At 37.9% G+C, this 24,695-nt stretch overlaps 1 protein-coding gene across 3 annotated transcripts in view; it reads right to left on the bottom strand.

Moving 5' to 3' along the window:
• The window catches only part of lpp (LIM domain containing preferred translocation partner in lipoma), a 291,537-nt gene that overhangs the window by 235,964 nt on the left and 30,878 nt on the right, over positions 1 to 24,695 (bottom strand). The window contains exon 6 of one of the 3 annotated variants that reach the window (XM_067459632.1): positions 12,834 to 12,954. The exons of 1 other annotated variant lie outside the window; for it this stretch is intronic. The gene's annotated coding sequence lies outside the window, so the exon portion shown is untranslated. Of the gene's footprint in view, positions 1 to 6,003; positions 6,147 to 12,833; positions 12,955 to 24,695 lie in introns of those variants that run through there. One more of the 3 variants, XM_067459634.1, reaches the window with a different exon arrangement.

The raw sequence follows: 24,695 nt of genomic DNA, 5'->3' as shown, positions 1-24,695 counted from the left end.
TTGGGTTAAGCTGTGCTGGTTTGACATTGTGTTAAAATAGAAAAGAATCAAAATGTATTAGCCTTATTACCAGTTAGGGATGTGACAATGAGAACATTTTCCCTCACAACTCGCTTAAATAGGCACTTTTACATTTCACTTTGAATACATATCTTCTGTGATCATCTTGTCATTCAGCTCAGCTCCTCACTCTCGTGATGAATGAAATCTGACTCCTGCTACTAGTCTGTGCTACCACTCTTGTTCAGCTTACATTTTCTATTGATAAATGTATATTTAATAAATGTATAAATGTATCTTTGGCGTTTCCATGGTTTCTACGGATATCAAGGATACTGTGTAATGGACAGGCAAGAACACGGTCCATAACACTGATTAAAATAGCCGATTTCTCTAGATTTAAACATTGTTTGGAAAAGTTTGGGATAATAAAAGTACAACGGTCAACAAAATATATAACTGTTCTAGTGGTTTTGGAATATTTCTTTTTTTTTTTAAACGTGGGGTGCACGACATACACTATATTGCCAAACGTTTTGGGACGCCTGCCTTTACATGCACATGAACTTTAATGACATCCCATTCTTAATCCGTAGGGTTTATATGAGCTGTGTCTCATTTCATTTCATTTCGTTAAATTTCGAAGGCTGCATCCTCCGGAGAACACGTCCTGTGTAGGATGCAGTATACGGAGTGTCTTCAGTCAGAATTAAACAAGACGTCCTTTGTAGGACACACAGGCAGGAAGTATCACGTTGCTATGCCAACACGTTCAGCCTCGTTACGCACTCACGCCAGTTTATATGAATATAAAATTATTTATAACTTGAAAATTAATATGAAGTGTTTCTTGTCTTGACAGCAATGTACTGTTCTAAACGTTTAAAAAGCACTAAAGTGTTGTAATCCTGTTAACCACAACTATCTGTTTGAGGTAATAGAGCTTAAAAAACAAAAACAAGCTTGAACTTACATTTTAAACACCACACCTACGCATGTATATCTGGCAGTGGTGCAGTTTTTTTTCATATAATATAAAAAAAAAAAAAATGACAGTTGTTAACGGCGACACAAAGAATTCTCCAGCCGCGAAGGCTACACCTCATACACACTCCGAAATCCTGTAAAAGAAGCACGCATTCGCAGGCCGCATTTGGAGTGTCCTACTCACTTCTTAAAAATGAGACAGCCTTATGACGTATGCAGCCTTAAAATGCGACCTCTGGAGGATGCAGCCTTCTGAAATGAGACACAGCTATGGAGTTGGCCCACACTTTGGAGCTATAACAGCTTCAACTCTTCTGTGAAGGCTTTCCACAAGGTTTATGAGTGTTTCTATGGGAATTTTTGACCATTCTTTTAGAAGTGCATTTGTGAGGTCAGGCACTGATGTTGGACGAGAAGGTCTGTCTCGCAGTGTCCGTTCTAATTCATCCCAAAGGTGTTCTGTCAGGTGGAGGTCAGGTCTCTATGCAGGCCAGTCAAGTTCCACCACACCAAACTTGCTCATCCATGTCTTTATGGACCTTGCTTTGTGCATTGGTGTGCAGTGATGTTGGAATAGGAAGGGGCCATCCCCAAACTGTTCCCACAAAGTTGGGAACATGAAATTGTCCAAAATGTATTGGTATGCTGAAGCATTAAGAGTTCCTTTCACTGGAACTAACACACCATAACACTTGGTGCTCAAGAAACATTTCTTATTTTGAAAACAGTTGCTGGACAAACATTTCGAATAAGATTTGTAAAAAAATAAATAAATAAAATAAAGAAACCTTGCTGACCTTTGAACAGTATAGTGTACTTTACCATTAAATTAAGTTGAGTTTGTACAACGTGCAGAATTATGTGTTCTATGTGTGATGTCTGTGCTTTGTCCTATAGCTGTGTCATAATGCAGAGACGCATTTCTCATAATGGTGTGTGAGCCTATTAACAGGGCTATTAAAAATGTTAGCTATAAAAACCATCAGCACTTTTAACATATTATTCTAAACAGGCACTGAATGAAACACCCAATAAATATTCTTTAACCCAATTGAATTTCTCTGGGGTCTAGGACTTGATTCAATGGGTGAACTGAATTGTTCTTAACACCAGAATTAATTGTTGGATAAATCCATATTATGTGCTCACTATAATTGCTTTGTTTCTTTGTGTATTTATAACTTTCGGTTGCTCCAGACAGCACCTGATCACAGAGTCTCCATAGCAACAGAAATAAGGCACAACATTTTTGATCCTACAGTAACCTACAGTCATACGACACAGAGTCAATATTCATAGAAAGTCTGCTCTAATGGCAAAACGACAGTCAAAGGAGTGAGCATGGAAGACTAGGCTCAAAGGCAAGATTCATCTTTTAACTTTAAGCATCACTAGCCTGTCAGACATGTCCTCTTTTTTAATGCCTGCTGTTGGGTGAGATGTAGTTTGGAGTTAAAACTTTTTGGCGGGGAGGCTGGAGTGGGGGGTGTCAGAAATTATTCAGTTTGATGGCTGGGAGGCCTTGATGTTATTGATTAGAGATTCATATCAAAGTAGAATTCTGAATGTCGTCTTTGTAAGGAAACAGATAAATATTTTAGCACTTAGCTACTTTTAAGATGAACAATGTCTGTATTCTAGACATTTTGGTTGACTTGAAATGGAGATATTTGCTTTTCTGCCAAGAGAGAAGAATTCTGTTCATGCTATTAGTTGCACACACAATAGCAGACATGCCTCCATATTGGAGTCCACAGATTACAGCAATGGATTTGCGATTTACCAAAAGATAAATCATTATGAAAATCAAAATCACATTTACTTTCAATAGTAAATAAAAACACTTTCTATTTCAGCAATTAAACCCACGAATAACAGGGCTACACTGACAAAACCAACTCATATTATCACTGTAGAGTTGGTTTTCTGAAGTCTGATGAAGATCATTAGGCTGTTAGTGCAACTCAGAACAAATTGCATATTCAACTTTGAGCCACAGGACTGTCTAAAAATCTGTCAACACCGACTGCGCGCATCTTAAACTACTTCCACACTGTGGTTTTAGAAGCAGTTTAAAAGCAATACGCTCAAATCACCCAGACTGATATTCAAATCATCAAAAGTCTTTCTGTTTCAACCTACATCCAAATTATATGAGCTTTTCATGTTAGGGTTTCAAAAATGTAAGTAAACTACCAGGCCAAAAAAAGAAAAAAGTTAATGTTTGGATTTAAGAACTGATGCACATCTTAAAGTGATCATGAACTGAGAAATCAAATGTTCCTTGAGCTTTTGACATATAATAGGTCATCATACTAAAAGAATATCCTGTAAGTTTCAGAACTGAAAACTTCCTTGTTGGTCCAATAAAAGCTTTTATTAAAACCAGGCCCAGCAAACAACTTTCAAAGTGGGGATTGCTGACATCAAAGGGAGGCAAGCAACGCCTCTCCAGAAGAATATCAACACCTACTTTAGGACTGCTTGTTTAGCCCCGCCCACCATTTCACGTCACAAAGGCCTACCTGGTGTTAAACCAGATAGAGCTACCAAGCAATAAACATGCCATTGAGGATTACAAAATATTGTGCAGTGCCTGTGCTCGACAGTAATGCAACTGTGTTCATTCTAATGCCTGTTCTGAAATGTAATGATTCATGTACAGTCAGATGTTCTTTGTCTGTGTGTCAGTAAATCAAACCAGTGATTAAACATCAACTTGTGTTGTACCGGTGATTCAATTCTATAAAGAAAAAGCAATCAAAGTAAGTTCTTTGCAATCATTGCTGCAGAGCACGCTGCAGCTGTCAATCAACCAGCGAGAGTTTATCGGTGACGTGTTTATCAGTGACTCCCGTTTTCAAGCACTGTTGGTGAAGAGGAAAGCAGTGCTTAGTGTACAGAAACTGAGTTGCAATGACGAGATCACTACTTTCATTCGCTCAACATGTGTCTGTGATCGGCTACAATGTTCACCTCTGCAACCTTTCATGCCACAATCTCAATATAATCCCATAAATCTAAATATAATGCAACACTTCACAATTAGTTAACCATGAGAGTTGTAATAGTAAAAAAAACGTGCTAAAAGAAAGAGTAATACGTAACTATTTCAAATGAAAAGATGTTAGCCAATCACAGTAGTGGGCATTTACACTGAACTCTCACAGCAGACACGAGCTATGACAAATGATGGATACAATTATTTCCTTGGTCCCAACATACAGTTCCCTTACTGAAATCAAGCCGAAATAAAATGGGGCTTTGAAGCTATCACCAGATTCACAAACATTATTGGAGCCTTAGAATGCACCCACATCACCATAAAAGCACCATCAACCAAAAAATGTAATGATGTGAACAGAAATGTTTCATTCTGTTAATGTGCAAATCATTTGTGATGCAAATTTGTTGCACTGTTAAACGTTGCTGCGCGACTCATTCTGTGTTCGTGAAGTTCCTCTTCTTTGCCATAATTGTGGTGAGGAAAATACACAATCACATGATTTCTAAAGGGATAAGTTGTCACGATTTTTGGTTTACTGTAGGCGTTTCCGAATACTAATGACAGTGAACGAGCATGGTACTTGCCCACATGCAGGATTTATTAACCATGGGTGCTTACTCATGTGCGCAAGAACTGTGTACACACACGTTTGATAAATTCGAATTTTCTTGTACTCAGAAACATCCTTAATTTCAGTCGTAGGACAAAATATACAACCTTTTCTATGCATTGTTGATAAATGAGGGCCCAGCACGATAGAAATTCTACTCCAGCACATCTAAAAAGACTTTCAATGAATTTAAGGTCTGGACTGAGAGATGCCAAGTCATGTGTGAAAAAGATTCTTCATGCTCATTTCACAATTTGAGCCTGATGAATATTGACATCCTCAATCATTGTCATCCTGGAATATGGCCATGGTGTACATATTGTTGTTTATGAAATGAAAAGCTACACACTCATCAATTAGGGCTAGAAGAACTATTGCCAAATATACAGCATGCTAGAAACGTAATAATCACTGCAATAATGATCCAGTCATAGACTCTTAAGCATTTAAATTCAAATAGCAACTTTTTTTTATGGCCAGGCAGTGTATGCAAGTGTAAAAAACCATACTTAAGCTGGAGACATAGACCAAACATGGTCTATATAACATATTTAAACATAAACCTGCAATTTGTTTGCCCCCTTTAAAATCAGAGATCACTACAATGTCCCTGAGACAAATGTAGCGCATATGTGTGCATATTATATATATATATATATATATATATATATATATATATATATATATATATATATATATATATATATATATATATATATATATATATATATAATCCACACACACACACACTTCGGTTTAAGAGATCTTAAATCACAATATTGCAAAAGTCAATATAACAGTTTAATAACAGAGGTTATTCCCTCTTTTAGCCAGTAAACAACACATAAGTTACAGATCCCCGGTATAAGTTGTGCAGCATCACACAGATATTTGAATTGAACAATGCAAGCAAAGCACATGGCCAGCACTAATCTTTCGTATCTGTTCTGTTGCTGTTGTAAGCAGAAGCCACGTCTCTGAGGCACAGTTACAATCCTCCTGCACACGAACCCTCCAGCCTATTTACTTCCGCATTCTTCAAAAGAAACACAACAGTGCAAGAATGTTTCTGAATCACAAAACGGTCAACTTCAGAAGTGCATTTGCAACAAGTATCTACTAATCGTATTCAAAGTACGCCGACACCTTCTAAATGTTCGCTCAAATGTTTCGGCTGCGAGGTAAATACGCGAAACAAAGTTCGCCCCCCTCCTTCTAGCAATCCCACGCCCTCCATTTCAATGGCACAGCTCGAATCTCTCACAGAAGAACATATAGTTGTCAAACATAGTTCGAGCTGTAGACCTCGCGCGCATTAACAACGCTGCGTTGTCCCGGGCCTGCGAACGGCGTTTCAACGCGTGGAGCCGCCCCTCGAAAGCTTTAATAGTTCTCTTACCTCGCTTTCTAAGAATCAGAGAGTTTCAAATCCCCACTTAAAGTGAAACTTCTTTTTCCCAAATCTGGAGAGTAGCAGGCAGTGACGTCAGAGGGCGAAATTCCAGCCGGCAGCACACACACTTACACACAGTCACAGAAATTTGCCCATGTATGGCAGTCTCAGCCAGCTCTAGTGCAATATCTCTTCCTCACAATGGGTGTATTTATCTTATTGTGCAAACAGTGTAATAACTGATTATTCCTCATATGTCGTGTCACCATTTTTTAAAGCCTTCATATTGTCCTCTTTGTGTCCGCTGCAATCACTGCATTTAAAGGATCAGTTACATTTTTTTTTTACAAATAAGTAAAAATAAACACTTATTTTGATTCAGCCAGCCGTGGTCTAAAATAGGCTACTTAAGAGTTACATACATATAAATATACTTTACATATAGATACACACATATATGCATACGTGTGTGTGTGTGTGTGTGTGTGTGTGTGTGTGTGTGTGTGTGTGTGTGTGTGTGTGTGTGTGTGTGTGTGTGTGTGTGTGTGTGTGTGTGTGTGGACTTTATTCAACATTTTCTTCTAGCCTGTGTCAGACTCTTACGTTGCTGATGTAGTTTAAACAGTGCAGCACTACCTAGTTCTACGACAGAACGGCTGGTGCGCATGCGTTGTGTTACTCACGTGAATAGCAACGGCCAATGGTAAGCCAGCATTCAGTAAGCGCTGCAGATTTTTTGGAGTCGACTCCGACTGTAGGAGTCTATGCAATCGATTTCTCGTCTCCATTTACTTTACATCAAAACAATGTAAGAAATAAGACAGTGGCAGTTGTTACACACTTAAATTATTTTCCTCTTGACACAACGCCTTAATTAAACTCCCCCTTAAGGCCCTTTCACACTGGACGCGATTTTGACGTGCGAATAATTAGCGCAATGTTTTTTTTTCCGATCAGCTGTTTGTGTGAGCGCTTCCACACCGAACGTCAATGTGCTGCGGCGAAAAAACGACATTTATTTTTTACGTTTCGATGTCGATTTTTTTTTACTCTAGCGCCGAAAAAAACGCCTTCAGCCAATCACATACAAGGAAACAAAGGTGACGAAATGTCCAGTTGATGTCACAAGCTGTTCACTCAACTTTAACCTTTGCCAGGCATGGCATTTCTCATGAGATTACAACTGTAAGCTGTACAGGTGCACCTGTGTTTGCCCACTGTATGCTACAGACAGCAATAACTTATAACCTTTTATAAATAGTTGATTTTTTTCTAAACATTGTGTCCGCGATTATGGAAAGTGAACGTGTTGCCATCAGTACGTCTGTGGCACTGAAATGTTTACATTGTGACTCGACTGGAAACATCTGCTCGGATCGATTGGTTCCTGAAGTGCGCGGTTTGTCTTGTCAGATGCGCTGCCATTTCTGGAGGAGATCCTCAAATTGTCCCACAGACTTTAGAAAGTAAGTGCAGAAGCGGCCATGATAAAGTTTTAGCTCCTGTACAAGATTAGCAGACTCCTCTTCAGACTCTCTGTTCTATAAGACTGGCTGCACCTAAAACCTTCGGTCTTTTAAATAAAATGAAAAGCTCGTCTTCACTGAATGACGAAGTGTTCGTGTTTTCTCAGCTGTCGAATGTTGGAGCTCTGAAAAAACGCAAATTTGTGTCGCGGCTGATGTGAATGGTTTTGACGCGAAATATTCGCATGCGAAATATTCACTTATTCGTTACGCTTTTCCATTACGTGTCCGGTGTGAAAGGACCTTTACACTGTAAAAAATGCAGGTCTCCAATTGAAACATTTCAAGTGACTGATCACATCTAAATTTTTAATTTGGCCGAATTGAATTTCTGTGAATTAAATTGCATCAGAATTTCAATTTGGCCAACTGAAAAATTTAGATGTGATCATTCACTAGAAAATGTTCAATGGGAGACATTTCTTTTTAGCGTGACCATCCAAATTAGTCAAATTTAGTGATGACTTGATGAGTGGCTATCAACGTATCTAACTAGCTGTTGCCGATACTTAATCTGAAAGAGGAAAAGTCATGAAAAAAGATGTTGATGTCGAGTGATGGCGCCAAACGAACATGATCATTGACTTAAAAGGTGTGTTAAAGAGAGTTTTTTAAAATCATTAATGGCTAGTTTAATGCTTATGAACACAATGTTAACCATGGGAAACCAAATCTATATTTATTGTATTAATATACCACCAATTAAACTAAAGCTAGCATGGAGGAAGTTATAAATATTACAAGTTATAAATAAAAAAAATAAAAAGTCGCTGTGACTGTTTTCTATTTTTAAAGTAAGCACTTAAATAAATGTGTGACAAAGTTTCTGCGACAGCTCTCTGATGTGGTGTATTACGTCAGTGTCTGAATTCCTCAGATTTACTCAACTGCCATGCACTTTGCATTGACCTTTTTTTATAAGACACCCTTGCCGTGTGACAACATGCCCCAGTGGGCCAATGTGTATTTAAAGAATTCTTTCTTCTTTAGCAAAATTGATGGATATATTCAAATCTATTTTTGCAGCCAAAACTTGTGCTTAAACAGAAACTCATTAGTTCATCATATGGCATTTGTGGTTGGGTCAAATCATACAAAGCACTTCAGATGAATTGATTATAAAGACAACAAAAACTGTATTAAAATTGTATTTAGCTTCTTTCAAATTATTCATTTATTTCTACAAGGGAGAGCAGCATGCTCATTCATCAACCAGAAATAATAGTAATCCAGACACGTGTGCGTAATATAATTCAATAATATACCTCACAGATAAGTCTATGATCTCTTTAGTCTAATCTCCTTTCATACTTCATTCAGCAGGACGCTTGATTCTCTCAGACACAGCCTGCCCTTCAACACCCACCAACACCCAACCACATACTGCAGTTTGCATTCAAATCTGAAACTTTGCATGTTCAGCTGTCAATGCAAATATCATAGCAGCGCTCCGCTTTTTTATTTGATTTCTTTCTGCTAGGGAATGTACCGCAATAGCTTTGAATGATGATGACAGTGGTGTCAAGGTAACAGTTTGAGATAAACCTCATCGTCATCTGAATAGCATGGTTCATTCAGGCTCTCGCCAGAATAGTTTAAATGTAGTAATTTTGGGTCCTACAAAAGATAAACAAGATGGAGCCGTAGAATGGGACTAGTGCAACTAGAGGGGTTTTGTGGGTGTGACAGAATCATACATTTGGTGTGAATTTAATGAGGGTCTCCTGGTTGTCTATAGAAATGCCGTTTCGGTAGAATGAAAATAGACTTGTGTTACACCACAATACAAACTTTGAGTCAAGAAAGTGAAGTCTCACCACAAACTATACCCCAAATTCTCATACTGTAAATTCAGTGAAATCGCCATAATTTCTCTTTGGGCTGTTTTGGCAATGACTGGCTTTTCATCGTTACCAATAAGCACATCATTACTGGAATGAGACTTGTGTTTTAGAAAGAGAAGTATTATCAGGCAAGGACACTGGTGGTCTGATATATCTTGCTTATAGAAAGTGGAAGTGCACTCTTATCTATCTATTCATCATAGTGACTCATAAATAGTCACACTTGAGTTCATGATATGGAGTTCACAGTACTTGACAACTTTTTTTAGTGAATGTTACTATAGTGAAACGTGAACCATTTTAAATTATGACATATCAGTTGGCAAGCAAGCTGTGATCAATTTATCATAAGAACAGTTCCTGCTAGTTTTATCATCATTATTATCTAACATTCTCATTCGTGGTACTTAAATATAAACAGTGCTGCTAGATTAATAAATAAGCAAATAAATGTAATGTTTCTGTTAATATTTATATATAAATATAGATTGATTAGAAATAACAGATTAAAAATATTTGATTTATAATTTATCTTTGTGTTCACATGCCATTTAATATTTCCAGTGCAGTGCAGTGATGAAAATGTTGCTACACTGTAAAAAAAAATGTTGTTTTTTGTTGGTTTAACTTAAAAAAGTAAGTAACCTGGTTGCCTTTAAAAAAATTAGTTTATTGAAATTAAAAATTTGAGTTGATACAATGAAGGAAATTTGTTTAATAAATAGAAACTCAAAAAATTATTGTGTCTGAACCACATAAAACATTTGATAAATCATGAAAATAGCACAATTTGGCATGTTTCACTGCGTCATCAGAAATAAAACACACACAATTACCCAATATGCTTACAAAATCTTTTAATAATATTTTAATAAAGGTTGTCGATTCTCAAAAAATGTTTATTGTATTAACTCAAAAATTTAATTTCAATGAACTCAAAATTTTAAGGCAACCAGGTAACTTTTTTTCTAAATAATTTTTTACAGTGCATAACTGAGGGCCAAATTTTTTGTACAAATATAATTTTCACACAATAAATGTTGAAGTGGTTTATGTTTATTTCAGTATTAGTTTAGATGTTTTACTTTTAATTATTGGCGCCCCGAAGGGGTGTAGCCCATATTGTATCTGTTAGTTTCCTATATTATTATTGTTATTATTCCATATGGAAGTCATATTCCGTATGGCAGCCCTATGAACCGTAAGTAAGAAAATTATGAAATTTGGCACAATTGTAGAGGTGTTCATCAATAGTAAATGGACCAAATTTGGAGTCTCTAAGACGAAATTATGGACCTACAACATGTCAATGAACATGTGTCTTCCCTGTGGCGCAATCAAGCCACAATGGGCTTGGCCCCGCAATTGCTGTTAGCAGCTATATTTATAATACAATTTTTATGATGGATTTTCATATTTCATATTTTCATAGCTAGCAGCCATATCACCCTGTAACCCAACTGAAGCTAAGCAGGGCTGAGCCTGGTCAGTACTTGGAAGGGACCTCCTGGGAAAACCAGGTTGCTGCTGGTAGAGGTGTTAGTGAGGCCAGCAGGGGGTGCTCACCCTGTGGTCTGTGTGGGTTCTAACGCCCCAGTATACTGATGGGGACACTATACTGTCAAAGAGCACCGTCCTTCGGATGAGACGGAAAACTGAGGTCCTGACTCTCTGTGGTCATAAAAAAAAACAGGATGTACTTCGGAAAAAGAGTAGGGGTGTAATCGCACATTGGCCACTGTTCATCATATTCTCCCAATCATTCTCATATACTGATTGGCTTCATCACTCTGTCTCCTCTCCACTTATCAGCTGGTGTGTGGTGAGCGTTCTGGCGCAATATGGCTGCCGTCGCATAATCCAGGTGGATGCTGCACAGTGGTGGAAGAGGAGTTTCCCAGAAAAGCACTAGATAAATGTAACACATTATTATTTTATTATTATTATATTTTAAGGTTAAAGTTTTTGGTCTGGGACAAGCGTTGTCTGGCTATCTCCAGACCAAGCTCAATCTTTTAAGATTGAACATTGTTCGGGGCAGTCTACTCTATATTTTCTACTGCACAAGAGGCCTGATCAAAGGGCATAGTTCAAATGACACTGTACACAACTGGATAGTTCTTCAACCAATCAGTCCACAAGAGGTGTGATCAACAGACATCGATCCATCCTTCCCTATCTGTCATTGTGTTAAACCCACCAATAGCACGAGTCAGTCTATGATTGGTTCCCCCAAAAGCATGACAGAAGCCGGATAAATAAATGTACAGGATTCCAGACTGAGCTGCAGGGTCAAATCAAATCGCTGGCAGATCAGGCTGGGTTTACCCAGTCTAGGACAAGAGTAAAATAATACAGGAATACAAAGCATTTTATTTATTTATTTAGCAGCACTATTTATACTCCAGTGGTTTAACCTCAATTTCATGAAGCAAAGTGCTTTGTTTGCGCAAAAAAACCTAATTTACTTTAATTTACTTTAGTTACAAAATATGAATCTCCAACGCGTGTAAAAAAAAAATCCACCCCTGAGAGATAAAAGTGCAACTACTGGTAGAGACACCTGCCATTATTGACACCTGTATCTCTTCAACAATGAAAGCAAATCATCAACAAACTGATCAAGAAGTGAATAAATAGTAATAAATGTAAACAGTTTAGTCAGAAATATGCAACTAAGTCTCTCTGTACGTGTATAAACTCCCATGTTGATGACTATAAGTGAAATCCCTGACTTGAAACACTGCGTCGACTCGCTTCAGAGGTTGTCTACAACTGATTAACTTGTGCTGCAAGCACTTTGTAAACTGTTTTGCACACCATGCATGAAAAACAGAGGCAGAAAGAACACAACCAGAAGATCAAGCGCTGAGATAAATCAGACGATTGTGCCTTGTTTTGCCGTGACTGGTTCTGCATCCCCCGGCGTGCAGGTTCCAGGGCACATTGGAAAGGTAATCTCATTTGTACTGTGTGACAGCTTATTTGCAACTTTGCTTACTGGCAATTTCCTAATGGGCCCCATGAGTAGTGTCTGGCTCCCTCTCCTTCTTCTTTCCTTCTCTCTCCCTCGCTCTCTCACAAATTTGATCAAAAAGACACTCTAAAACAAATCTGAAAACAATTACCGCTGCCCCAGCATGAAATCCCACTGTTTTCCAGATGTCAGTCAACTGGCATTTAACGTATTCGCCTATGAGTACATTTAACATTTTAAGTGCACAGAATTACTACAAATATGATAAGAGACGAGTTTCAGATAAGGAATGTCTTACTTTTGTGAGTCATATTACTACTTGTAACAAGCTGAAATGAGGTGTCTATGCTCCGAAGCGTGGACTAAAGCGATATGGTGAGAGAGCAGATGCGTTGAAAGAGACGAAGAGGGGGGGATATGGGGCATGGGGCACAAAAACTGTTTTTGTGCATGTTAAGAATACAAGTTGCAATCTATCTTTTATATCACCTCTCGACACGAGGCTAACGCTCCCAGCGTCGGATATCCTGTTGTACACACAAAACGTTAAGGCCGACGCGTTCTTCTTCCCGCACCACTTCCTCTGTTGAACGAGATAAACCTCAAGCAGCTGTGGAGGAAAGAGAGAACATGTTTTAGAATGTCAACGTGACAGTGACCTGCTTCGCAGCAGGCTGACCATGGCAGGAACAGAATAAACCTACTTTACCTTTCAAAGCTCACAAACTAGAGGCAGCACAAGATTTCAGTCCTCGAGGAAAAGGGAAATTCTTAGAGTGGATTCGTAGGTCTCTCATGCATCTTTGATGCTGTCAAATTGCAAAGATGGTTTCAGGAAATGTCAAGAATGACAAAGGCGACTGTGCTGTATTTTCTCTTTAATAATGTAAAAATCCCACAGCTATGGCGCAGCTTCTGCATTAGACCGGTTAATGTGCAGGTGCTCATTCAACTAAACCCTGTGTTGATCTTAAATTATTCAGCGTAATATGTCCGGTATGAAAGCATGTCGCCACAAGATGATGTGCATACCTTCAGTAAACTGCTGCTAAGTAGGATAGAGAGGTTTGGATCACACAACTTCAACCACAAAAACAGCTTTTCAATACTAATAGAGATGCTAATTTGAACACAACAGGCCTATCGTTTGCCAGACATTAGCATCAAAAGGCAAGTGTGAGAAAAGGTAGAAGGCCCACAAACCAAGCACAAAACCCATATCCTCAAGGAACTAATCAAACAACTGCACATGTAGATCTAAACCCAAGATTACACAAGATAATGAATTCTAATTTGAGTGTTTAAGCATGTAAATATTCATCAGGATAGCAGAAGAAGATACAAGCCTGCGGCCGTGGCTTTTGATTCTGTGCACAGAACAGAAAGAATTGGTGTTTGCTTTGGAGACACTTAGAGAGTTAAATCTTTTTTTAAGCATGGCAGAGAAAGTTGCATTTACTTTGCAAAGTCAGGGCCTTTACCAACAAATCCATTTTGGGCATGAAAGTTGCAGAATGCTGTTATTTGTTTGCCTCATTCTGAAAGATGGCAAATTAGCACAACAGATAAACTGCATAAACCAAAGTTCTCTGGCAATTAAACAGATGATAGAGTGTCTAAATATGACCTGTGCTTTTAAAGGGGTCCTATAATGCCCCTTTTTACAAGATGTAAAATAAGTCTCTGATGTCCCCAGTGTGTGTATGTGTATGTGAAGTTTTAGCTCAAAATAGCCCACAAATAATTATTTTATAGAACGTTAACATTTATTTCTAGAAGAGGGCGGAGCTTCAAGAGCTCAAGGTGTGTTAGCAGCTGTTACAAAGATCCTATAATGCCCCCTTTTACAAGATGTAAAATATGTCTCTGATTTTTGCATTGTTGAAAAATGCACTGTTTGTGTGTGCATCCCTTTAAATGCAAATGAGATACTGCTCCCAGCCCCCTTTCAAGAGGAGGGCCAAACTTCAAGCGCTCATGTTAACAGCTCCGATAACCTCATGTAAACGCACACTGAAAATGTTCAGCCCTTTATGTTCAAGCCAGAGTCTGGCAATTATGGAGAGACTCAAGAAGAAATGACAACATATAGAATGCAACAAGACTTTTCTGAATGGTTAGTTGATGAATTTATGTAGCTGATGTGGAGTTGACTTATCCTAGAAATCTAGACGCACCCTAGCGGCAGCAAATCTAATCTGTCGCGAGTGTCGTTCAAGCAACTCTCAATACACTTCTGAGTTGTAAAAACCAAACTCTGGTCAGGCCAATCACATTGTGTATAGAGTCGGTGGGCGGGGCTTAACAGTGACGGTCGAGTTGCGCTTGCATTCTTCTAGTAAACACAGAAGCTGGCGAACGGCGGTCTTTCAAATCAGCTTTGACCACGACTCTGGAAGACTTGGAGTTAAGCTTTTCTCTGAGAAAAGAACAAAGAACGGCACTGAAGTCATTCTTAAAAAGGGAAGTTGTGTTCGGAGTTTTGCCGACCGGATATATGGCGAAAGTTTAATCTATCAACGAGCTCCGCTTCACGTTGCTTTGGTTGGTTGTAGCACTATCCTACTGCATGCAGAGGGAGTTTGAAAGACAACCATTTATGCCGGCCCTTTGGATTGAGCCCTGTCAATGGTGAGTTTCCAGACCAAACATCTCGATGTGGGTCTGGCTTGTCAGGCTAGAGTTGACTATCTTCAAGCCACTGATTAGCATATTCTGTCATAATAATCTATAAATCGCTCGTGTGGGAACTGTTGTAATATGGCTTCAGAGCCAGAGAATACATGCTGCATGAAGCTAGGTATAGTTTAATTAAGGTATAAATTATGTTGTCATCTTGTTTTATAGTGGCATGCGGTCTATATAAACTGTGAATGCTCTGCATAACCAAGCCATTCGTGGACTCAGTGATTAGTATAACACTATTACTATAAATTCCCTTGTTTGAGGTGTACTTTATAGCTAACATAATGAAATGTTAGTATTACGTATGTAGCTCTCCATCATTTATTTATTTGCCAGAGATGGTAATTTTCTTCAAATCTGCCACTCACTGAGACTTCCGGGTATTGCGGATCTGCAGCAGCTTTGGTGCTCAACAACGCTCTGTTGTTATGTATCGTTATCACTGTCCCACGTTCTCATTGTTTTGCTGGCATATGGGGAATTACATGAGCAGGGTAATGCTGCATTCACGTGCTATCGGAATTATCGTAAATATGAGTTTCCGAGGTAAAAATTGCACTTGAATGCCCTCTGGTGTAGTGTTTACCACTGGGAAGTCGGAAATAATTTTGATACCCAAATTCCTGAGATGGGCGTGCTTCTGTGACAGGTGTTTTCCCCCAAAATAGCTAGATCGTCTGGTCTTGTCATGTTAATATAGTGCATATTTACATACACAAGCAGCCGTTTGAAGCGTAGGCTATTGTATGTTTTATACACAGTGAAAATTGCCTGCATTTGACCGAAATTACAAAATCTGGCATCATAAATGTTCATGGTTGTCAGTGCATGTGACACTACATAAATAAATAGACAAGAATAAAAATGGTGTCCTCTATGATTCCTGTCTATTCCGACAACAAGGCACTTGAATGCAACAAGCTCGTAATTACGACTTCTGAAATGGGAAGCAGGGCATTTCCGATAGCACGTGAAGGCAGCATTAGCTGTGAGCGGAGCGCTCGCCCAAGAGGAAAAATGTGCTGTTACTGTAAGATCTCGATAAACCAAAATCACATTGTGTTTAATAGAAAACCAAATAGACTGAAAAAAAGTCATGAACTATTTTCATAGTATTTAATGACATTTTCTTTATTTACGCAAACTTATAACCGCTAAAAGACAAACTTACTGTATGCAGACCTGTAACTATACGAGGTTGTTAATCGTAGTCTATGTATTTGTTAAAATCATCAATTTGCCTGTTATGGTGTTTCTTATTTGCCTCTGATTTCATATTTGTGTCCTCAGTCGACACCCCTCTCACGCATTACGCCTGACTCAACTCAAACACAACTCAATAGCTTTTACAGGTGCTTGTGAACCATCAACAGGTAAATGTAGGCTACTTTCAATAAATGGTAAAATATAGTAGTAAACTTTTAGCTGTGTTGCTATGTGTCATTACAGCAGCTAACACTCTAGAGCGAATGTGAATGCACTCAGGCTATTCTCACAAAAATGCGTATAAATAGTACGAGTGTCCAATGTCGTGGAATGTATACACCAAAACTCATTTTGGCGTGTCTATGGCACGCTGTTTTTCGCGTGCATATGACACGCATTTTATGGCGTATTATACATACGAACCCCCACCCCACCACCCTAAACCTACCCAAGAGCGTGTCATATATACGCCCCACCACCCTAAACCTAACCAAGAGCGTGTCATATATACGCCATAAAGTGCGTATCATATGCACGCGAAAAACAGCGTATCATATGCACGGCAAAATGAGTTTTGGCGTATACATTCCCCGACATTGCACACTCATGCTATTTATACGCATTTATGTGTGATCGGGTTGATGCACTCATTAACCCATTCAATGCAGGTGGTTTTGACATAGCACGTCACCCAGCATACCCGGGTAAAAAGTCTCCGCCCACCACTGAGACATGCTATTGGATTTGTGTTACGTACTGCATTGCAATAAATGTGAAAAGACAAATGTGACAGCTTGAGCAGACTCCCAAATGTGCTGTACTACAACAACTCTTCCTCTTATATAATATCGGAATATTGATCGATATTCCCCTGAATCATATCGTATCGTAATCGTATCACAGAACTTTTTGAGGTATTGGAAAATACCATATCGCTGGCTATGAGAATCAATATCGTATCGAATTGTGATGAACCATCTGATTTACACCCTTGCTTACTGAAGCTGGACAATGACTTTCTTCTATTGCTGCTGTACAGCCAAAACAATCATTGTTGCATTCATTTTTTATTGTTTTGAAACAATCTGTATTCTAAAAAGTGATATGAAAGTGACTTGACTGGAGTTTCCTGGATGGTTGCATATGCGCAGCTCATGAGGAAGTGAATGTCAGAGATGCTTGTTGATTAAAAAAAAATCATAAATGGGGCCATAGGTGCTATCTCAGCCCACCAAATCTCAACAAATAACTTATTCCAGGAAAAAATGAACTGGATATCAGGTTACTTCGCTCAGAATTTTCCCCTTACCAGTTGTTTCATCATAATAACCCAGCATCACTCTTTTCTGTAGTCGGTTTTTAGACCCTGTTATTTCACTGTTGTAGTGAAACAAGATTTGAACTTGTGACCTCTTGGTCTTTTGAGCTCGTATTCAGATTCTCAAAACTGAAATTCTAAAAAGGGAAAGGGGTTGCATACTTCCTTGTCTCTGTACTGTATATCAGTCAGTAAGGTGTGTATAAAAGAATAAGAAACTACTAGAACAAAAGAGATGAAAGTAATGTATGAAGTCTGCTTAGAAAACTAGTGTAACTAGAAGTTTGGCTGTTAGTGTGGCCTATAAAAGAGTTGAAAGGAGAAAATGGCCACAAAAAAAACCAAACAAAAGTTTGAGAAAACCCTGAATAACTGCAATTGACATGCTTGTAGAAATGAAAAGCCGAATGTGGTTTCTCTGACGTAAAAAGAGGCAGTATATGCAAAAGGTAAAGTGAGACAGTGAGCTGATGAGACAGTTTGTCTCTCCTTACCTTCTTTCAGCACATTACTCCATTTATATTATACTCACCTGAGTGATTTTACCATGCAAATCTGGGAAGAGTTGGTCCTGGATATTGCAAGGAAAACAAGACAGCTTGTAAACCGAGTGAAGCCTTTAAATTGCAGAGGCTGTGGTTTGAGCAAATGGCTTTCTGGTGATGAGATAAGGTCATCTCTTTCACTGTCTGATTCAATTTGCTCGACATTAAAAAGTGGATGAGCATAAAACGAGCTGGACTTGTGCTTTTAAGAAGTTTTTGAACAATTTTAATGGTGATCTTCCTAAAAAATTACAATATAACAACAATATAAAAAAAAAATCTTTGAATTAGATTAGATTAGAATAGTATGCATTAGAAAATATTTCAAATATTGTGTATACATAACCTCAGTTTTCTTAAATAGTGTTCCTACCATCAGCTCCATGCAAAGACAACATCCATATATCTGAAACTCAGATAAGTGACAGGTTCAATGAACCAAAGAGAAAGAAATAAAGTTGTATAGGTTTGGACAAACATGTGAGTGAAATGATTAATTTACATTTCTGAGTAAACTATTACTTCAAAGTCTAATATTAATAATTTTTTCACACTCATATAATTCAAAACCCATACGACTTTAATCCATATTTGAAACACAAGTGAAGATATTTTTAATGAAACCTGAGAGATGTATGTCCCTCTATTGAAAGTCCACTCGTTGATGCTTCATAAAGTTTCTAAAGAGGATAGTAAAAGTAATCCATAGGAATTAAGGTGGTTTCATCCAAGTCTTCTGAAGAGTCACGATTGCTTTATATGATGAATAGATTTATTTTAGGCTTTTATTCATATATAAACTTGCACTGAGCACTTGGATTATATTTACAATGTTTTTATACATTTTTTGAAGTGTCAAAGTTTTGGTTGCATGCATGGACATTCAATGAAGTGAGTCAAAGTTTCTTCAAAGTTTCATTGTTGTTGGAAAGATGGGTTTGCAACGACATGAGGGTGAGACAATGACATTAATTTTCTTTTTTGGGTGTACCACATCTTGAATTGAATTAGATCAATAAAAAACACAAACGCTCACAATAGCAATTCACCTACTAGTCCCATTACCATAAGTTGACAAAAACTCTTTGCTGAATGATTTGATAAAGGTCATTGTAACACAGACTGCCAAACCTTCAGTCGGAGACCCGAGACTCAGAGGGAGGTGCTCCGCCCACTCGTCCTGTGTGATGTGAAGTGAACACCCAGGCATGTGGGAGTGTTTATGACAGCACTAATTAGCGTCTCTAGACATGCAGCGTGCACACACAACGTCTATATAAAGGAGATAAAATATGTAAAAGATGGTGTTTATAATGAGACACAACAGTATTGAGAGAACCACACAAGTCACTCAGCCATGCCTGAGCTAAAAGAGGGATGTAAGCCAACAACTTTATCAGGAGCAGATCAATTTGACTGCTGTTGTCTTCATTCACCATCTCTTTCTCATTACAGCTGCGCTAAAAAAAAGTTTGCTGCACACATGCACAGTTGCCAACCACATGGCCCAGCACAAATAACTAATGAGACTTAATATTATGTGTAACTTGTAACTGTCCACTTTTCCAGCATCCTTTGTTCAGGAAGTACTGTTCAGTTTATTTTCCTATTCCTATAGGCATTTAAGACTTCAATCACAACATTACAACTTTCGACAACAAAGCAAAAAAGTGCTTGAAAATTAGACAATGAATGACAGTGACAGTGATTGAATATGATCAAATCAGAAATGATGATACAATATATTGGGTAAAAGAACATTTATTATATTTAAGAAATACCATATTTGAAGTATAGGCAAGGCTTGACATTAAAGCCGGTATTTAACGGTATTTAAAAGTCTCATGCAACAGGTTTACATGCATTTCGACAAAAAACTTTGCAGAACTTTTACATTCACAAACACAAATATACTGTATGTATATATATATATATAGTTATATATATAGTTATATAATTGTTATATATGACACACTGCATGAAAGGGAATATTCAAAAAAACATAACAGAGGCACTTTAATACCCCAGATATGAACCTACCAAATGCAATTGAATTTTATATATAATATATCATTTTTCAATTAAAGTCTTTTAAAAGGAATCTGAAATAATAAACCAGTTGAAGTGTTGTCAAAAATATACATTTTTCAATACATATTGATTCTGAAATATATTAAACATTTCCAATACTTATTTCCTGCCGAACAGATAGACGATACCAGCTGCTCTTTCTTGTTTTCTCATCTCTCCGACAGCGAGTTGACACACAAACCACCCTCCCCTCACACACTCATTTGCTCTGATTGAATATTTTTAGTGTTACAGGGTTCGAATTTTACCGTGGGATTGCATGTATTATGCATAATTGTACTCATTCCCACAGATTTTGAGCTTACACCCAAAGTGCGCGCACATAAAGCCGCCTCTCAGTACTAAACTGATTTAGTTATAGTTGCTTATTGCGCTTAAACAGTCAAAAACACACAAAATAATGTCAAAATACCGGTCTTGGCAAGTATCTTTACAGAGAAATCACCATTTTTGCACCGTCATTTTTCTACAGCAGCCCTAAACAGACAAACTTCTCTACAGAGCCCTAGTCACTCTCTGTTCTCTCAGAATACTGACCATTCAATACTGCCGCAGGATTGTGGGTAATGTATATTAATGAATTTAAAAGCTTAAACCTCAGAGATCATGACAGGTCTGCCTCGAAAGGTTTGTTATCAGTGAAAGTTAGTTTCTTTATGGATAAAAAGATTAGTTTGTTTGCAGTAGTTTTCTCTAGTGAGTAATTTAGGAATCTAGAACTCTCTGAAAATCTGTTGCACATATCTGTGCCAATTTCCTCAACAAAAAAACAAGTCTTTCTAGTATCTTTTAAATACTATAAACTTTGAAGGCTCAAAGATTGACTTTTTACACCTAACAAAAAGGCTCTAGAACACCCACATACACACTTATAAATATATAATTATTTGGTGATCATTCAGAACCAATGTAAATCTAAAGACATAGGTCAAACGTTCAAGAATTATTAACAAGGAATGAACACAACACACACACAGCCATGTAATGCTTAATAACTAAATAATTCATGCAAAAAGTGATGTCTAGAAAACACATTCACAAAATGAGATTGTATGGCCTAAATTCTAAAGAAATAAATGAATGCAGAAATATGTAATACCAAGAACATCAGGTGCTTCAGAGATACAGGCAGCTGTCAGAACACATTTTGACAAGCCATGTTTTCTGATCCCTTAAACGCATCTGGAGACTTTTCATATTGACTGACCTTTCAACCTCAAATGTTAAACAAATGCGAGCCCCTGCTAGTGTGCAGCCACAGAGAATATCTCACTGGAAGCAGGGCAGCCCTTTCTGTGAGGCACTAATTTGGACACCAAGCCTGAGACAATGTGTGCTGTTATTTTTTGTAAACTCATAATGTAAATGTGTAACATCACATGCAAGCACCATCCAACGTATCTTCCCAGTATCAATCAGTTATGGGTCACACACATAAATGCTAAATTAACAGTGGTATGGGTGCTTTTAAGAAGCTTTTTTGTCCTTTTTGGATGTGTACCTGAAGCTCAAACAGCATGGCACTAGCAACACAAAGGTCACAGAAGGTTTAGTTCCAATCGGCAAACTGTTCAAATAAGCCTTGAATGAAATGTAAGTTTCTTTGGACAAAGCATCTGCCAAATAAATAAATGCAACAAAAAAACAGAGCAGTGTTTAATGTCACTACAAAAAAAAAAAACACAACAGATAACTAATTATTTTACTAACATCATTACATTGCTTAACATAAATCAGAAAGCTATAATTATCCTATAATTGTTTTAAAAACGTAATACTGTCTTCTCTGTGGACCCCCTAGAGTACCTTCAGGGACCCACAGCAGCTTCACGGACCCCTGACTGAGAATGATGGCCTTTTGTTTTGCAGTGATACTTAAAGGTTAAAACAAGATGTTGGAAAAGTGACATTAAAGGGTTATTTCACCCAAAAATGAAACTCATATGTTGCATAATTTACTCTTCCATGGAACACAAAATTAGATATTTAGAGCTTCTCTCTTCCATAAAATTGCTAAAAGCAGATGGGGAGTAAGGAATATCCAGCTCCAAAAAAGCACCATTAAATGTTTCATAAGACTTAAGGCATTTTTACACTGGACGCGATTTTGACGTGTGGATAATTTGCGTGATGGTTTTATTTTTTGATCAGCTGTTTGTGCAATGAGTTCTTTCACACCGAACGTGGCGAAAAAACAACATTTATTTTGTTCGTTTCGATGTTGATTTTTTTACTCTAGCGGTGAAAGAAACGGCTTCAAACAATCAAGTATAAGGAAACAAGGGTGACAAAATGTCCAGTTTCTGTCACAAGCTATTCAATCAACATTAACCTTTGCCAGGTATGGCATTTTTCATGAGATTACAGCTGTGGGATCTACAGCAGAACGTCGGCTCACTATTGGCTGAGCACCAAAGCATTGCTGTTTATGTGAATCGTGTATAGGAGAGTGACACGAAAGAAAAGTGATACGGAATGTTGAATAAAGTCATTGTTTTTAAACGCACAAAAAGTATTCTTGTCTGATCTCATAAATATCTTAATTTGCGAAGGTCTTAAGGGTTTGGAATGGCATGAGGGTGAGTAATTATGACAATTTTTTTTAAATTATTTTAATTAAATAATTATTTACACTTTTAATCATGGATCGTGGTGTCCTCGTGAACACATGTTGAAGATTAATTTAGTAAATCAAGTGATGTTTGTTTTTTGCTCAACAAACCACCCATGTTGTTTCATAAAATGGAGGTAAACCCACTAAAGTCAGATGGATTACTTTAGGGTGCGTTCACACTTGTAGTTCGGTTTGTTTGGTCGGGACCAAAAAACAAAACATAGTCCTGGTCCGCTTAGCGTTCACACTGGCATTTTTAACAGCGAACCTAAAGTTACCGAACCAAAGGCATAGGGAGACGGTCACAACCTGATTGGTCGGCTTATGACGTATATTTCGCAACGGAGCTTGCTTATCGAAAATTCATTACACGCAATAATTTTACGCGTGTACATATGGCATTATTTTCAGCTGAGAACTCACAAAGAGCTCAAAACGTTCAAAACATTCAAAACAGCAGCAGGATTTCCTCCGTTGTGCAGAAAAGAAGATCTGCCGCAGAAGAGACTGCAGTTCTGTCGTCTGTACCAACTAATGGGCAATAAAGGTCCATTGATGAGAGGAACCAGGTATGCTTTTTGTGTGTTTTTTTTTCTAGCATTTTCTAAACATCCTCGTCGGACCAAATATTTCTGAGGCACTTTACCTCCTCATTGCTCCACGTTTGCCCTCTAACGTTACTCATTTTGGATACACCGATCTTTGCATCGTCAAATCAGCTGACTTGTAGCGTCGCATCTATTACGTCATGTTTTTGGTTCGTTTACATGTCTTTGGTCCGTCAAACCGCACCAGTTTGTTTGGAAGCGGACCGAGACCCATCTTTTTAGCAGTCTTGGTCCAGATTGTTTGGTGCGCACTAGGGTTCGGATGGAAGCGTTCAAATATGTTCAAATGAACCGCACTAACCGAGCAATCGCACCAGGGTTCGTTTTAGGGCTGTGCAATATATCAAAATTATCAAAATATAGCAAATGTACATATCGCAATATGCATATCGCAACGGCATGCAATATCTGAATTATTTTAATAGGCTACTTCAACATTGTGAAAAGTCTAAGTTTTAGGCTGATGCATAGAGCAAAGAATAGACTGGGCACACGACTATTACTTATATGACTAGCTTGATGTTAAAAAGAGTTATTTAATATAATGTGACATAAATGTTACAACTAAAACACTGCTGTCACTTTCAGAAGCTTTCTTTTCCCAGAAAGAATGTGAAACACAAAAGGTTTCATTCTCAATTTTTAAATAATTGACATATCGAATATGGCATTATTTAACAAGATATTGCATATTGCATTTTTCATCAATATCGCGCAGCCCTAGTTCGTTTTAATCGAACCCAACATGACAAGTGTGAACGCACCCTAAAGATGTCTTTACTACCTTTCTGGAGCTTGAAATTGGTAGTTGTGTACACACACTGTCAATGGAGGGAAAGAAAGCTCTCAAAATTTAATTTAAAAAAATCTTAATTTCGAATGCGTAATTAATGACAGAATTTTCATTTTCGGGTGAACTAACCCTTTAATGTGCTGTACAGTTATCATCCAATTTTCAATCCCATGCAGTCAAGATGCTTGTCGTGAATAGCAGGGGTGAAGAAATGTGACATCTGGAGTGATGTAATATCAGCTTCCATTGCTAGACGAGTTATAAAGAGCAATATCCAGCTCCGTGGATTGAGATAAGCTTAGGTAGATTAATGCTAGAGGACTGAAATGTTTGTTGTATAAAACCTCAGTTTATACAACAATGTGTCACAGCAGTATATGAAAGACCGTAATCTGGCAGATGGCCGGGAGCCCAAGAGCTGCTCCATATTAATGGGAATATCACAAGGTTTAGAGTTCATGTGACTCAATGAGATTTCAGATTCCACCTCA

Source organism: Pseudorasbora parva, chromosome 12 (assembly GCF_024679245.1).
Source record: "Pseudorasbora parva isolate DD20220531a chromosome 12, ASM2467924v1, whole genome shotgun sequence".
In the NCBI taxonomy this organism is placed as follows: Eukaryota; Metazoa; Chordata; class Actinopteri; order Cypriniformes; family Gobionidae; genus Pseudorasbora; species Pseudorasbora parva.
This window is presented reverse-complemented; position numbering and strand designations above follow the sequence as displayed.